The following is a 12,323-nucleotide window of genomic DNA, read 5'->3' as shown; positions in this document are numbered from 1 at the left end:
CCATGTGGAGAACTGGCAGATACTTGCTAATTAAATATTAGAGGCCACCTGTCAAAAATGATTATTTTGGTCTTAGAATAATTGATTTTGTCTCACTCTTTTTTTATGAAAATCACATGGAAACCCAACTACTGTTTGTAAATTGGCCTTTGTACTTGTACACGGAGGGCAAGGAGACATCAAAGAAAGATGCAGACCACTCCAGGTTGGTAGGTAGCAGGTTTAATAAGCAAGGGAACTTACTTAGGAGGGTGTCTTGGGCAGCTGAGCAGATTCCCGCACATGCGCACCAGAATCTTAAAGTTTATATAGAAGCCTTAGCTGGGTTCAGTCACCTATACTGTTCAGATGGCCTCAACGACACTTTACTCTCTGAACTGTGTCCTTAGGGCAGCTTCTAGTGTGGGGAAGGCAAGTGGAACACACATCCCAAGGGCGGAAAGTGAGTGAGGAGACTCATTGCCTGGATCTAGTTTGCCAGTCAACCTGATGATCATGTCCTGTTGATGACCTCCTCCAACAACTACTCTTTTTATCACTATTCTTAGCTACCTAGGATGGTCATTGTCTTTGAGCCAGCATATAACTACAGGTACAATGAAGGAGACATTTGTCTAGTTGATCAGAACAAACTTGATGAGAATTGAAATGACAGATTGTGGTACAAGATCACTCAATTATCCATCTGAAAACAATGAAATAGAGAAGAATGTTTAGCTCTTTATATTTGGTAGTACATGGCTATAGTTCCTACTTCTTAAGTATTGTCTTCAAATCATTAAGGTGCAAGGCAAAGAGAAGGAGGCCAAAACCCATCACCATTTTACATATCTCAATCTAAAAAAATGATACAAATGAACTTATTTACAAAACAGAAATAGACTCACAGACCTTGAAAACAAACTTACGGTTACCAAAGGGGAAAGGTGGGGGGAGGGATAAACTAGAAGTTTGGGGTTAACATATACACACTACTATATATAAAATAATCAACAAGGACCTACTGTATAGCACTGGGAAATCTACTCAATATTTTGTAATAACCTATATGGGAAAAGAATCTAAAAAAGAATGGTTATGTGTATATGTATAACTGAATCACTTTACAAACTAAATGACATTGTAAATAAACTATACTTCAATATAAAATAAAAATTAAATTAAATTTGAAAAATTTGATATCCAGTCTGTACATTAATAACAATGAATCTAGGTAAATTCATACATGATCAGTTTCTGCCCACAGTCAAAGGCTAAGTAGATACCAGCTGAAGAATTGTCAATCTTCTGCTACACCTCTGAATTTCTCAAAATATGATGGAGTGTGTCACAATCATCAATTGTTGGAAGAGCCCACCTGCTCCTTGTGTGGAATATTGGCCAAAACTTAACAATTTGTAAAAAAAAGAAACTGGCATGAAATTAGAAAAAAGTGTTTAACTAACCAATGTGTTCATAATTTGCTGAGGCTATAGGGTTTTCTTTCCTTTTTCTTTAGTTTTATTGAGATATTATTACATACAGCACAATAAAAGTTTAAGGTGTACAACATAATGACCTGAATTACAAATATTGCAAAATGATTACCACAGTAAGTTTAGTAAACATCCATCTCCTTATATAGTTATACATTTTTTTCCCTTGTGTTAAGAACTTTTAGGGTTTACTCTTAGCGACTTTCAAATATACCATACAGCAGCGTTAACTATAGTCATCATGTTGTACTTTACATCCCTAATATTAATTTATCTTACAACTGGAAGTTTGTACCTCTCAACCACCTTCATTCAATTCCCCCTCCTTCCACTTCCAGCCTTTGGTAAGAACAAATATATCTTTTTTTCTATGAGTTTTGTTTGTTTGTTTTTTTAGATTTTATGTATAAGTGAGATCAAACAGTATTTGTATATCTGTCTGGCTTATTTCATTTAGCATAGTGTCCTCAAGATCCATCCATGTTGTTGCAAATGGCAGGGTTTCCTTCTTTTCTTATGGCCAAATATTATCCATATATCCATATACATATATATACTTATACATATATATACATATAGTAAGTCCCCTACATATGAATGAGTTCTGAGAGCACGTTCGCAAGTCCAATTTATTCGTAAGTCCAACAAAGTTAGCTTAGGCGCCCAACCAACACAATCAGCTGTATAGTACTGTTCTGTAATAGGTTTATAATACTTTTCTCACAAATAATACATAAAAAACAAATACCAAAAAATAAAGAAAACATTTTTAATCGTACAGTACAATATCTTGAAAAGTATGGTAGTACAGTACAACAGCTGACATACAGGGGCTGGCATCAAGTGAACAAGAAAGAAGAGTTACTGACTGGAGGAGAGAGAGGAGGTGGGAAATGGTAGAGCTGAAGGATTGTTAGCAATAGGTGATGGAGGGCAAGGTGCAATTTCACTCATGCCTGACGTTGAAGGCACAGGTTCTAGTTCCTTGCTGGATTCGATTATATCTACCCTCTTGAAAAAATGATCCAGTGATATCTGGGTAGTAGCTCTGTAAGCTTCGTATACTGTCCTACATTTGGGTCCTGTGCCTCAAAAACTAACAGTGCCTCCTCAAATAAAGAAAATCCCCTTGCCATTTCCTGCGTCGTGAATCTCTTCAGTTCTTCAGTTACTTCTTCCTCTTGTCCCTCTTCGTCTTTTCTCTGGGCCTCCTATTCCAACAGGTCTTCATTAGTAAGCTCCTCGTGTTACACAGCAAGGAGTTCAATATAGTCGTCCTCTTGCAGAACTAGCTCCAGCTTCTCGCTGAGGGTCACTAAGTTGCAGAAGACCTCTTTGGACTCCTCATACACCTTCTCAAATCCACAAAAATAATGAACAAACTGCAGGCAAAGGTTCTTCCAAGCCGCATTCATGGTGACAGCCGTAACCTCATGCCAAGCAAAGTCAATGTTTTTTATGGCCTCATAGATGTTATAGTCCTTCCAAAATTTTTGCAAGGTTGTTCCTGATTTGTCACTCGCCTTCACTGTCTGACAAAAAGTGTGACATAAATAATATTTCTTGAAAGTCGCTATAACTCCCTGGCCCATAGGTTGGATGAGCGACATAGTATTTGGTGGCAGATGCACTACTTTGATGTTGGGATGAAAGTTGTCCATGAATGGAGGGTGGCCCAGAGCACTGTTGAGCAGCAAAAGAATGTTGAATGGGACTTCCTCCTCCAAGCAATATTTCTCTACCTCCAGGATAAAGTGGTGGAAAACCAGCCCTGGAAAAGGACCTGTGTAACACAGGCTTTGGGGTTACTCTTCCACACAAGAGGAAGAGAGCCCTTGACTATGTTTTTTAAGGGCTCTTGGTTTCTCTGAATAATAAACTAAGAGAGGCTTCAGCTTCATATCGCTGGAAGCATTGTCACCAAACAATACAGTTAGCCTATCCTTTGCTATGTTATAACCTGGCATCAACTTTTCCTCCTTAGTGATGTAACTTCGGTCTGGCATCCTCTTCCAGTACAGTCCTGTCTCATCCACATGAAAAACTTGCTTGGGTAAATACACACCTTCACCAAGAATTTCTCGAAGTGTTTCAGTAAATATCCGGGCAGCTACCATATCTGCACTCGCTGCCTCGTCACTTACTTTTACATTGTGAAGGTTGGCTCTAGCCTTGAACCGATGAAATCAGCCATGGCTGGCATTAAAAGATGTTCCCTCTGATTCTTCTTCATGTTTCTTCTTCAAGTCTTCATAAAGGCTTTTAACTTTCTCTTGAATCAGCATTAAGCTAAGCAGGACTCGACACTGATGCTGATCCTGCATCCACACACTGAGAAGTTTCTCCATCTCCTCCCTCACTTTTCCACATTATTGTTGACATCATCAGCACAGAAGACTTCACATATTCCATGATCTTGTCTTTGTTTAGAATCCTGCTGATGGTTGAACGATTCATGTTATAAGAATGATCAATGTCTACCAACTTTTTGCCTTTCTCCACTCTCTCAATTATTTTCACTTTTGTTTCCATCATTATCTCTTGGTGCTTCTTAGCAGTACCAGCTATATCACCGTTGCTTTTCCACTTGCTTCTGGATACCCTGGGCTTGAAATAAAGAGACTGTACTACCGTACTCTATGCAGTACTGTACAGTAAAGTACACAAAAGCACAACCACTTGTAGAGGATACACACACGTGACAATGTACACCAGACACATACATGAACTAACTTACATGATTGGACATGTGAACGCACATTCACATATTTGAAAGTTCGCAACTTGAAGTGTTTGTATGTAGAAGACTTACTGTATACATATATATATATATATATACACACACACACACACACATATATATACACACACACATCACATTCTCTTTATCCATTCATCTACTGATGGACACTTAGGTTGTTAGAATAATGCTGCAATGAACATGGGGGTGCAGATATCTTTTTGACATAATTTAATTTTCTTCAGATATATACCCTGAAGTGGAATTGCTGGATAGATCTTCTTTCTTTTAGAAAACTGATAATTTCTACTTTGGGCCCTTTCAGAGTAAAATTGGGGGTCATACTCACAGAGTTAACAACAGAAAATGAGGAGTCAATGATCAGGACTCATCAAAAAGAATTAATATAATAAAATTCCAGTGGTAAAAAGACAGAGATTCTATAAAACTCTGCCATTTTTTTCTGTTAAAAAACAGCCTTTCTAGATGCCAACCAAGATTGGTACTTCTATAATTGTATTTATTGTTTGCCAAATTCATGACAAGAGAAAATATAGCATCAAATCTGACCTCATTCTTTTCTAATTGCCAAAATCATGTCTTACTATCAGGATTATTACATTTAAATTTTATAAGGGCTGTAAAGAGCCTAGTACAGTTTAAATGAAACAACAAGCACCTAGGTGACTATTTCCAAATTCTGTCTCCCCCGTTACCCCTCCAACCTGGTCAAGAGTTAGTTTAGCTTCTTGGTGGTCTTCTTCAAACAAAGGACTAGGAGGGTGAGTCCCATGACTAAAAATACTCATAGTACATGTACCAGTTTTAGTTTTATATACTGAGTGCTATAGACTGAATATTTGTGTCTCTCCCCACCCCCCCACGAAATTTATATGTTGAAACCTAATCCCCAGTGCGATGGTATTAGAGGGTGAGACCTTTGGGAGGTGATTAGGTCATGAGGGTGGAGCCCACATGAATGGGATTAGTGCCATTTAAAAGAGACCTCAGAGAACTCCCTTGCCTCTTCTGCCATGTGAGGACATAGCAAAAAAGCCATCTATGAACCAGGAAATGGACTCTCATCAGACACTTAATCTACCAGCCCCTCGCTCTTGGAATTTTTCAGCCCCCAGAATGGTGAGACATAAATTTCTGTTGTTTATAAGTCACCTAGTTTATGGTATTCTGTTATAGCAGCCTGAATGGACTAAGACACTGAGACATCAATGATGGAGGTTTTTTAAAAGTTCCTAGGCTTAAAAGGTCACTAATGGATATTGAAAAAAATTTTTTTCATTCTATTTTTCTAAACATTTGAAGACTTACCATTCCAGTCTTATGAACAAAACAGTATGGTATAACTTTCTCAAGGATTAGGGAAGTGACTGCTATTGTGTTCTACTTGGTCTCAAAAAGCCATCCTAAATGTGTTGGTAAGCAAAGAGGATAAACATAATACAACCTGTAATGTTGGCCCACTAGGAAGGGATTCAAAGATAAGTACACCCAGATTTATTTTGTTTTACCATTTAGGATATTTGCATAGGATATTTCACATATATTATCACATTTAATTATCATTTCATAAGCTTATTTTACAGATGAGGAAACTGAGGATAGGAGAATAGAAATAATATTTACCAAATTTAGTACATATGAGTCTTGTCTGATGTAGTCTCCTCAAAATAAGAAAGCATTTCTTAATAATTATTTCATTAAAAGTTCATGTTAAAGCTGTTGTTGTCTTAGTAGTTTATGGTTTGTAAAAATCTTCAAGTAATAAATTTAAACAAGGTAGATCGGATTATAGACATTTAAAGAAAAAGTATTTAAGTTAAATTACATATATTTTCTCTTTTCAGTAGTGAAAATTAGTATTGGTATTTGGTTGGTTGAAATGATTACCTACTTCTGTTTAAGATATAACTGTAATAATTTTACCAAAAATTCCAAGTACAATGTACCAAGAACTAGTTGCTTTTTTGTTAATTAACTTTTATTGGAATATAGTTCCTTTACAATGTTGTGTTACTTTCTACTGTACAGCAAAGTGAATCAGCTATGTGTACACATATATCCCCTCTTTTTGGATTTCCTTCCCATTTAGGTCACCACAGAGCATTGAGTAGATTTCGCTGAGCTATACATATGTTCTCATTAGTTATCTATTTCATACATGGTATAGGTAGTGTATATATGTCAACCCCAATTTCCCAATTCATCCTACTCACCCCCTTTTCCCCCTTGGTATCCATATGTCTGATCTCTACGTCTGTGTCTCTACTTCTGCTTTGCAAAAAGGTCATCTATACAATTTTTCTAGATTCCACATATATGCGTTAATATACGATATTTGTTTTTCTCTTTCTGACTTCACTCTGTATGACACTCTCTAGGTCCATCCATGTCTCTACATGACCCAATTTTGTTCCTTTTTATGGCTGAGTATATTCCACTGTATATATGTATCACATCTTCTTTATCCATTCATCTGTCAATGGACATTTAGGTTGCTTCCATGTCCTGGCTATTGTAAATAGTGCTGCTATATACTTCCAAATGCAACTGTCTTTTTGAATTATGTTTTTCTCTGGGTATATGCCCAGTAGCAGGATTGCTGGGTCATATGGTAGTTGTATTTTTAGTTTTTTAAGGAAATTCCATACTGTTCTCCATAGTGGCTATATCAATTTACATTCCCACCAACAGTGCAAGAAGGGTCCCTTTTCTCCACACCCTCTCCAGCATTTATTATTTGTAGATTTTTTTTTTTTTGATGATGGCCATTCTGACCAGTGTGTGGTGATACCTCATTGTAGTTTTGATTAGCATTTCTCTAGTAATTAGTGATGTTGAGCATCTTTTAATTTGTTTGTTGACAATCTGTGTGTCTTCTTTAGAGAAATGTCTGTTTAGGTCTTCTGCCCATTTTTTGACTGAGTTGTTTGTTTTTTTGATATTGAGCTGCATGAGCTGTTTGTATATTTTGGAGATTAAGCCTTTGTCAGTTGCTTCATTTGCCAATATTTTCTCCCATTCTGAGGATTGCTTTTCGTCTTGTTTATGGTTTCCTTTGCTGTGCAAAAGCTTTGAAGTTTCATTAGGTCCCATTTATTTTTGTTTTTATTTCCATTACTCTAGAAGGTGGGTCAAAAAAGATGTTGCTGTGATATATGTCAAAGGGTGTTCTGCCTGTGTTTTCCTCTAAGAATTTTATAGTGTCTGGCCTTACATTTAGGTCTTTAATCCATTTTTAATTTACTTTTGTGTATGGTGTTAGGCTAATTTCATTCTTTTACATGTAGCTGTCCAGTTTTCCCAGCACCACTTATTGAAGAGATTGTCTTTTCTCCATTGTATACTCTTGCCTCCTTTGTCATAGATTAGATGACCATAGGTGCGTGGGTTTATCTCTGGGCTTCCTATACTGTTCCATTGATCTATATTTCTGTTTTTGTGCCAGTACCATATTGTCTTGATTACTGTAGCTTTGTAGTATAGTCTGAAGTCAGGGAGTCTGATTCCTCCAGCTCCATTTTTTTCCCTCAAGACCTCTTTGGCTATTCAGGGTCTTTTTTGTCTCCATACAAATTTTAAGATTTTTTGTTCTACTTCTGTAAAAAATGCCATTGGTAATTTAATAGGGATTGCATCAGGTAGTAGATCGTAGATGGCTTTAGGTAGTATAGTCATTTCAAAATATTGATTCTTTCAATCCAAAAACACAGTATATATCTCCATCTGTTTGTGTTGTCTTTGATTTCTTTCATCAGTATCTTATAGTTTTCTACATACAAGTCTTTTGCCTCCTTAGGTAGGTTTTATTCCTAGATATTTTATTCTTTTTGTTGCAACCAAGAACTGGTTTCATATTTCCTATGATACAGCTTGATCTCTTATTTCATAATCAGTGTTTTCCTTGAACTTGCTCCCAATGCAATTATTACATGAGTTGTCAATGAGTTGATATTCATCCAAATCTGGTGTCTCAGAGAAAATTGCTTTGTATTAAAAATGTTGGTGTAGGGCTTCCCTGGTGGCACAGTGATTAAGAATCTGACTGCCAATGCAGGGGACATGGGTTCGAGCCCTGGGCCAGGAAGATCCCACATGCGGTGGAGCAACTAAGCCCGTGTGCCACAACTAGTGAGTCTATGCTCTAGAACCTGTAAGCCACAACTACTGAAGCCCACGTGCCTAGAGCCTGTGCTCCGTAACAAGAGAAGCCACCACAATGAGAAGCCTGCACACCACAACAAAGAGTAGTTCCTGCTCACTGCAACTAGAGAAAGCCTGCATGCAGCAACGAAGACTCAATGCAGCTGGAAAGAAAGAAAGAAAGAAAGAAAGAAAGAAAGAAAGAAAGAAAGAAAGAAAGAAAGAAAGAAAGAAAGAAAGAAAGAAAGAAAGAAAGAAAGAAAGAAAGAAATTAACAACAACAAAAAAAGAAAAATGTTGGTGTAGATCAACTGTTTGCCTTTCAGCAACTGTTTGGCAAAGCTCTCACATTCTGATTCTCCTCAGAGCAGTCTCAAGAGGGGACTATGTCTTGCACAAGCTTTGTCCTTAGGGATATGAGGGCCTGACTCAACAGGCCAAAACCTGAGAGATGATGTTTTTAAAGTATGTGTGAGAATACCCTTCAAGAAAAGAAAAATGAAACAGATAAAGATCTCTAATACATCCAAAAATGATATACTCTACTGTACTTTCCATCTGGTGAGTGAAAGAACAAATTACATTATTGATTAACATATTTCATAGGTGGATTTTTATCTGTTCAGTACTTCTAGAGAAGGTTACTAATATACAGTTCTGTATCAAAAAGCTGGGATCAGCAGAAATTGCACTTGTCAATTGATCACAGATGCCACGTTTTAGGATATCCTTGTAGGAAACATGGATTTCATGTACCCTTCTCTGAAGAGCACTCAGCCTTTTGCCAACTAACAGAATGAGCCAAGAGAGGTATATTTGGTAATGTCATAATCTTTCTCCACTAGAAAAGTTGTCCTCACTTCCACAGCTCTAGAAATCTAAAATCACAAAGTACTAATCTACAAACAAAGTATTTTCAAAACTTCTCAGTGCTTTACTCACAAGTACAAGTACACATGTTTTGTTTTGTTTCTAGAGACATCCGGTCCCTCAGGCCCTCTCCTTTCTCCCTTTCTGTCCACTTCATTCTCTAGTGGGCTTGATGGTTCAGTCGTTCTACCACTTTTCTCGTTTCATGGCCAGCACACTAGATCCCCTACATTTTTCCCTCAGATGCTCTGTAAACTCTCAATTATGGGTCAGTCCATACATAAGCCAATATTTTTAAATTCTGGAGCTGCTTTTTCATAAATTTCTCTTGTGCTTGGATAGCCTTTATAAAGTATTTTCATCCATAAAACTATGGTATTTCATACTGAGCTCAGATGCTCCCTTATCCTGAATCCTGACTTCTTCTTCTTCACTTACTCTACAGTTCATAAATCTCCTGTGTGCTTCCTTAGTACCAAAGCACAATATCACCCTTTATCAACAGTATTTGTCTGTCTTACCTGCCTGTGGATTATGTGATTTTTTTAGGCAAAGGTCAATGTCCAATCCATTTTATATCCTCAGAATCTACCCAGGAGTATGCCACATTCTCAGAAGTGTTTATTGAACAAATAAATGAAGAACTTATTAAGAGTCTGAGAACATGATGAGATAAATGCTCTCAAAGCACTCATGTATGTCTTTCTCTGGGGAAAAGGCAAAGATTGCAAATAAGAACAGAATATGAAGATCTAGTTAAGAGTAGTAGCTAACTACTAGGAATGCAAAAACACTCTAATGTAACGCTCAAGAATATGGATTTTGGAGTCAGGGTTCAAATCCTAGCTCTCTCTGGTCTTTGAAGAGGTTTATTTTCTCTTCCTTCAGCAAAAGAAAAACTATTTTAAAATACTTATTATGAAAAAGTGCCCAGCAAAATTCAAACCTGTTAACGTATCTTGATTAGTTTATTCATATATCAGAGTTATGACTTTTTTGAGACATATGATGAGTACATGAAACCTCTAGTCTCTAAGGAAATGCACCCTCAGGTATTTGGGGCACAGATATTATAAATTAAATGATCTTCATTGCTGCTAATCAGAATCAATACAAATCTGATGAGTGAGCCACCTGCACCAGTCAGTTGTGGCCACATCAACATGTAAACCTGAGTCAGGGAAGGATATTTCACAAGTGGCTTAGCAAGAGGCCTGGTGCTCTCAAATCAAGCAAGATGGCTAGTGTCTTCCTGAAAAATATTACTGTATTGCGACTGATAGATTGTCTTCACAATCTGAGGCAAATTGCAAAATAACGAAAATATGATTTTCATGAAATACAGAAAATAATAAACAGAAGATTTTGTGTGCCTTTTGAGAACTGCCCAAGATAGAAGCGTCCTGAGGCTAATAAACACTATATGTGATAGTAGCATGGTTACTAGTGTAGGCATTATTAAACGGGAAGTAGTGTGTACAGCTAGCTAACATGAATATATTCTTGCTTTCTCCTGTGCATATTTTTCACTGCAAATTAAAAAAATGTACTGCAGTCTTTGTATAGTATTGCTTTGTAGTTTTATAGATCTATTTTCATATCCTGACTTTCTGGGTAACTTTGGACCGGGTTATTGAATCGCCCAGATACTCAGTTTCTTCATCTGGAAAGCAGATATAAAATACCTTCCTCAGCGTAGTTACGGAAAGTTAATTAGCAATACATCAAAAGTACTTTCTGCAGTGACTAGCATTTGGGTAATTCCCAGAAAAGTCTTCAGCCATGGGTGACCCTTTTCTTGGTCTGACATCAGGCAAATAAACAAATGTATGTGTGTGCATGTGACATAATGCAAATAAACAATCGTGTCTATGTGACATCATAGCAATAAATAAGACTTTGTTTAGAAATGGCACCACTGACAATTATTCTTGATTGATTTGTATAAACAAAATTGCTCGGTGAAATAAATCATTTAACTATGGGTCCATGCTATTCTTTAGGCACCAGGACCCCCAGTATTATAGACATGATGGGAACTCAATAAAATATAAACTCTCCTTGATTTATTGCTCAGTCAGCCTCTGGATCACTAGTCAAGAAAATAAAAATATTAGTTTATACCCTCATGCTCAGAATTTCCACCCTGTGTCTTTCAGGGAAAACCAGACTTTTATGAATGTTGAAAAAAAAGTTGTTTAAATGAGGCAAGGTAAAATTTATCCTTCATTGGACAATCTATTGATTGCCACTAAGCCTGGGCCTTTTACATCCTAGCCAGGCGGGTAATGAATTAAATATAGAAAATAGTCATTAAGAGACTTCATAGAACACTAAGGGAACAAGTTCTGGAGTAAGCTTGTAAGGAGCCAGCTTCTCTATTTCCTTCTCTTAGTTAGTTCCGTGATCTTGAGCAAGATATTTCATCTTACTGTGAAATGGGGATGGTAACAGCTATAGCCTCATCAGAGAAGAAAAATGGTGCCAAGAAGAGGGATGAGAGAGTCAGATGGTGAGGGGTAGTAAGAGAATTTTAAATAATGTGGTCAAGGAAGGCCTTACCGAGGAAGTGATTAAGATCTGAAAGGGGATGGAGGGTGGAGAAGAGGTGTCTCAGGAAAGAGGGTACCAGGCAAAGGGATCATAGAAGGTTAAAGGACTCTGAGGAGAGAGCATGCCCTGTAAGACAGGGAAGCATAGTGAGCAGTGTGAGATGAATTCACATAGAGTGTGGAAGAAAAGTGTGTGAGGCCATTGTAGTGACTTTGAGCAAGGAAGGCACTGAACGGTGCTATGGGTTGAATTGTGTCCCCCAAAAGATAAGTTGAAGTCCTATCCACCAGTAGGAATGTGAATATGATCTTATTTGAAAATAGGGTCCTTGCAGATGTAATCAAGCTAAAATGAGGTCATACTGGATTAAGGTGTGCCCTAATTCAATGACTGATGTCCTTATAAGAAGAGGGAAATTTGGACACAAATACATAGAGAGGGAAACACCATGTGAAGATGGGAGCAGAGATTGGAGCAATGTATCAACAAGTCAAGGAATGCCAAGGATTGCCAGCAACCACCAG

The sequence above is a fragment of the Balaenoptera physalus genome (genome assembly GCF_965194825.1).
Source record: "Balaenoptera physalus genome assembly, chromosome: 17".
Classification (NCBI taxonomy): Eukaryota; Metazoa; Chordata; class Mammalia; order Artiodactyla; family Balaenopteridae; genus Balaenoptera; species Balaenoptera physalus.
Note: the sequence above shows the minus strand (reverse complement) of the source record.